Source organism: Phoca vitulina, unplaced genomic scaffold (genome assembly GCF_004348235.1).
Source record: "Phoca vitulina isolate PV1807 unplaced genomic scaffold, GSC_HSeal_1.0 scaffold13, whole genome shotgun sequence".
Lineage (NCBI taxonomy): Eukaryota > Metazoa > Chordata > Mammalia > Carnivora > Phocidae > Phoca > Phoca vitulina.
In genome coordinates, this window is record NW_022589716.1 from 1,244,094 (window position 1) to 1,249,883 (window position 5,790).

The 5,790-nt window shown below is 55.4% G+C and overlaps 1 pseudogene across 1 annotated transcript; it reads right to left on the bottom strand.

The window, feature by feature from the left end:
- Positions 1 to 595: 595 nt before the first annotated feature.
- Positions 596 to 2,311, bottom strand: LOC116637028 (annotated as a pseudogene). The gene has a single exon (XR_004300408.1). The product of XR_004300408.1 is annotated as an RNA-binding protein FUS-like (transcript).
- Between the last annotated feature and the right edge of the window lie 3,479 nt (positions 2,312 to 5,790).

A 5,790-nucleotide genomic window follows, 5' to 3' on the forward strand; every position in this document is an offset into this window, starting at 1 on the left:
TGGGGAGCAGCTTCCTTGTGGGGGGGCCTCCAGGTTCTTACTACACAAGGATCTGGGTGAAGGGTCAGTGAATCTCCCCTCACACGGATACTACACACACATACACACACACACACACACTGCATGTGACCCACCCAGCACATACTCTGGGTCATCCTTAGCCAGTGCCACTTTGATTATCATTGTTGTCATATTATTATTCAACAAGCAAGACTCCATAGGATGCAAGATGAGATCTTTGCTCTTTTCCACCAATATTAAGTTCATTCTGGCCTCCTCGCTCTCTCTGCATGCCTCAAACTCCAGAAGACACATCAGGGGCCCCCATTCTCTCCTCTGTCACCTGACTCTTGTGGGCTCATCTCCCACCAACCATGCTCTTCCCACCTGTCTCTCACAGTCAAGGCATACTCACCCCTTCTCAGACCTTCTCACCTGTGGTCTCCATATATGCAATACCTGTATCTACCAGCCCACCTTTCGGTCCTCCTTCTGACCTCACTTCAAATGCCACCTCCTCAGGGAAGGCTTTCCTGACTTCCACCCAAGTCCAACCAGGTCCCCATATTGTATATTCCATTAACATTTTTTTTAACTAAAACGATGGTTTTTAATGGGAACCAGAGGTATGGTTACAATTACATAGTCCGACACAAAAAACCCGTGGGTGATCAGGAGTTGAAAGATTACAAAATAATGAGGGTAACACTGGGTACAAGAAGAAAAGCTGTTGCAGAACCTCAGGAGCCAAGCTAATATGGCCTCTCCCTGTGATCCTGTCTGTGCTCACCCCTGGAGTCCCTCTTGCCAGGGCCAAAGCCACCTCTGTCCCCACCACCCCAGCCCCCTCGGAAGCCCCCACAGTCCCCGCCTCGGCCTCGGTAGCCGCCCCGATCATAGCCTCCTCTGCCACCACAATGATCATCTCCATAGTTACCCCCCATATGAGAGCCTCCTAGTCGCCCTTCCTGGGCCATCTGGTTTAGGGGCCTTACATTGGTTGCATTCATTCCTCCAAGAGAAGTTCATGTTCTCACATATAGGATTAGGACACTTCCAGTCACCAGCTCGCTGCTGGCCGCCACCACCACCCCCTCCACTAGGGAATCCTCCCCGGCCACCACCACCACTGCCACCACCTCCTTAGCCTCCACGGCCGATGGGTCCTCCTCGCCCTCAGCCTCCATGCCCATTGCCACCGCCCCGGTTGAAGTCTGCTCGCCGAGTAGCAAATGAGACCTTGATGGGATTCCCAGAGAATTCTTTACCATCAAACCTGTCAATAGCTGCTTTAGCAGAAGGTGGGTCATCAAACAACACTGTTGCCTCTCCCTTCAGCTTGCGCGTTTCCCTGTCTGTGTACAGATTAATCATGGGCTGTCCTGTTTTCTTATTTGTCTTAATAATACCAATCTGCTTGAAGTAATCAGCCACAGACTCAATTGTAACATTTTCACCCAAGCCTTGCACGAAGATGGTGGTGTTGTCTGAATTATCCTGTTCAGAGTCATGATGTGATCCCTGGTCCCGAGGGCCACCAAATTTACTGAAGCCACCATGGTCACTTCCGCCCATGCCGCCTCTGCCTCCACGGCCACCTCCATGACCTCTGGGTTCATAGCCACCGCTGCTGCGGTTGTAACCACTGCCACCGCCCCGGCCGCGGTCCCCACGGTCCTGCTGGCGTCCCCTGTAGCCACCGCCTCCACCACTCTGGTCCTGATTGCCATAACCACCACCACCACTCATGGAGCACTCATCTTGGCCATAGTTACCTCCACTGCTACTGTTGTACTGGTTCTGCTGTCCATAGCCTTGAGGGGGATTATAGGAGCTTTGCTGCTGTCCATAGCCTTGCTGCTGTCCATGATAGCCAGACTGCTGGCCATAGCCCCACTCTGGGGCTGCCCATAGCCGCTGCTCTGAGAACCACTACCGTAACTTCCCGAGGTGCTGCTAGGAGCTGGCTGCTGGCCATAGCCAGGGTAAGAGGACTGTTGCCCATAAGATGACTGAGAACTCTGGCTACCGCCATAGCCACCGGTTGAGCCATATCCCTGGGGAACTGACTGAGTGCCATGGCTGTTCTGGGTCTGTCCATAAGAAGAACCATAGCTGCTCTGGCCATAGCCTGAAGTGTCTGCTGACTGTCCGTAACCACTGTAACTCTGCTGTCCATAGGGCTGATTGCTCTGCTGGGAATAGCCCTGCCCAGGCTGGGTGGGGTAGGCCCCATAGCTTTGGGCTGCTTGTTGGGTATAGTCGGTTGAGGCCATGTCCACGCACACGCGCACAGGCCAGCAAGCAACAAGATTCCAACACCACAGAGCACCGACACCTCGAGGACTCTGTATATTCCATTAACATTTTATCTGAAATGCTCACTGCCTACCCAGGGGCCCTCTGTTCCCCCTGGCATGAAGGGCTTCCTTCTTCCTGAACCCGCATGGGGGTGGGGTGGGAAGGGTGCTCCACACAGGGGCACCCACACACGGGCACCCACACACACACACAAGCAGCCTTCAACCGAGGAGGATAGGGATTGGTGGATAAATACCCCAGCTTCCTCGCCCCTCGGCCCTTACAACTCTGAGGAGTGTGTTCTCTGCTGCGCCCCCACAGGTCCCCAGTGGGACTGCGCCCCAGTTGTCAGGAGAGAGGTAACTGGCTTAGTGTGGCAGCCTTCCTTTACTGGCCTCCTTCCCTTCCCCGTCTAACTTTCCCACCCTCTACTTAAGTCTCCTTGGGGTGCCTCCCAAATAAATAACTTGCCCTCAAATTCTTGCCTCAGCATCTCCTTCTGGAGGAGCCCAACCTAAGACAGCAGTTTGCCCTATTATAATGAATTCCCTGTTTGCAATTATTGGTCATCTCTCTCCCTGGGCTGAGTCAGGTCCACCACCATGTCTTCAAAGCCCATATGGTGCTTGGCATGTAGTAGATGCTCAATAATGACCCCAAGTCTCATGGCCGTGAGGTGGCCAGGATGGCAGTGGTCACTCTAGGCTCACCACCATCCTCCAAACCCACTGTCGGGATGGGAGTTCACTCCTTCTGAGCCATAAATGGCAACTTCCACCCCCATCATGCCCCACAGCCTGGACAGCTGGGACAGGGTCCCCAGGAGCCCTGGATGACCCTCCCAGCCCTGGTCAGCTCTCCTCAGGTGTCCCTGGGGCAGATACACAGAGAGGGCACCAGTCCCGAGGCTGCAGGGCAGAGCTGGACTCTAACGCCATTCCTAGCCTCCTTCTCCCCTCCCCAGCATCAGATTCCACCTCCAGGAGCTCCCTGAGCGAGAGGACATTCCAGTGACAAGGGTCTACCTTACAAGGCCACCGAGCTAGCCGGCAGCTCCTGGGGGAGGGATCCCTTTCCTGAGCCAGTGGTGTCAGGTCTGGAATTAGCCACACCATCTGCGGTAAGGCTGGTCCCAGGGACTCCCAGGAGGCGGTGGCGGGGAGAGGGCAGGGGGTGGAGGGAGATGACCTCTGATGACTCAGCCTGAGACAGAAGATGGGAGAAAGAAGGCAGAAAGACATGGCAGGGTGTCTTAGGACCTCTCTCCAGCTCTGTCTAGAGGCAGCTGGGTCAGGTTCCAGTTCTGCCATTCACAACCTGGGTGACCCTGGGTGGGTGACTCTGGGCCTCCGCTTCCTTCTCTGTAAATGGGAACAAATCCAGTCTTCTACCTCTTAGGGTTCAGGGAGGCTGAAGTGAGATGCTTTGAGTGGAGTGCTCAGCATGGCACCAGGCACAGCACTTCATTATCTATCCCCAGTCTTTCAATCATCACTGACATTCTTCGAGATGCATGATGGTCTGCTTGTGTCCTAAGAGGAAACCGGGTCTTCGCAGCCAGGACTTAGGGAGGGGTGGCATAAGAGAGAGAAAGATGGAGACAGGGTTGGGGAGGGATCTGGGCCGAGTCCCCTTGATTCCTGAACATGGGGAGAAGCCAATATCCTTGGAGCATGAGAAAGTTTCCAGAATGTTCCGTTGCTACTGTTTGGGCTCCCATGCTGATGGGGGAGGGACAGGACTTCTCAAAGTGACAAAGCAAAGGAAGCTGGTTTAAGGGGGTCAGAGGGAAGCAGGGACTCTATATCTGGGCCTGACCCCCGTGCTCCCCAGCGGTGCTGGCCACTGCCCAGACTCCTTCTGTGGCCTTGGGCAGGAAACACAGAAGCTTCACTCCTTCTACTTCATCCCACATAGAAGCTTTGGTGCTGGGGCTGGGGGGCCAGGGCTCTGTCTAGGAATCCAGGAGGGCTTTCTGGAGGAGGAGCCATCTGATCTGGACTTTAAAGGATGAATAGAGTTTCCCAGTTGGAGAAGTGTGTGTGTGTGGGGGGGTGAGGGGTGGTGTGCGAATGTGTGTGAGAGAGCGTGTGGATGTATAGGGGTAATGGTTCACTTTAACAAGGGTTCTCTGATCTTCTGGAGGCCAGGTACTGAGGGGCCACAGATAAGACTGAGGCACAGGCCTGCCCCAAAGCAGCTCATAGTCCAAAACTGATGACCAAATAACAGTAATAGTAAAAGGTACCACGTTCTGAGCATGTGCTGCTGGGGCTCAGCACGTGAAAGGCTCTCCGTGTTCATCACACGAAAGAATGAGTTTCTGAAGGCAGATTGCTGGAGGACAGAGGGGAAGCGTAACGGGGAGGCTGGGGGTACCCTACCTGGAAAGGCCTGGAGGTGGGGAGACCACAGCCCTGCCTGGGAAACACTGCTGTGGAGAGTTGGGGAGTGAGCAACGGGCAGGAGTCTGAATGACAAGCTGAGCTAAGGCCACCTCCTATTCCAGTGGTGCTGGGGAGCCACAGACGGATGCTGAGTGGGGAAGAGAGGGCATGCCATCTCAGGAGGGCATCAGGGCCTGGTCTGGGCCTGCCAAGAATTTCCAAGAGATGATCCAGGTCAATCTTGCCCTGGTGATGCAGGCCCGCGGGGGCAGGGGAAATGACAGAGAGACAGACATAGGAGGAGACAGATAGAAAGAAGGACAGGGGGAACCTGAAGGGATAGAGAGGGAGAGAGACAAAGCAATAGAGAGAGAGTCCAAGAGAACAAGACCAAAAGAGATGGGGAGACAGGGAAATGAACACACCAACTGAGAGGTGGAAAGACACAGACAGAGAGATGGAGAGAGACACAGACAGAGAGAGACACAGAGACACTCATCAGAAAGGAGACAGAGGGAGAAGATGATGAGTCAAAGATTTGCCAGAAAGAGGGGGGTAACCCAGGGAGCCCCTGGGGCAGAACAGGAGATGGGATGGAGTCCTGACTCCCAATACCTGGAGGCAGGACCAGAGGGGAGGAGAAGGGAGGACAGGCGCCTCCCCACCCCACCTCACCCCTACTCTGCCCCCACACGCAAGCCCTCTCTGTGTTCCCCAGCACAGACAGGGAAATTGAGGCTGGCCGATGGTCCACCAGGGTCCTGCTGAGCCAGCGCTGTGCCCACACACCCACAAGGGACCTGTGTCACCAGGTTAAAAATGGAAACGGGTCGGGCTTTTTCTTTCCTTTTTTTTTTTTTCCTTTGAGAAAATCCTAGGCCCAAATAAGGCGAGGGCTGTGGGGCGGCCGGTGAGCTGGCCAAGTCCTCCTGAGCAAGCGAGTGGCGGCTGGCCCGGCGGCCCGGGCTTGGGCCTCCTCCAGGTCTCGCCCGGCAGCGGGGCGGTGCGCCTGGGAGCCTATAAGGGCCTCGCCCCTGCCTGGCTGCTCACTTGGCCCCAGCCCGCAGCGCAGCCCCCTCCACAGAGTCCTCTGTGCCCGCGC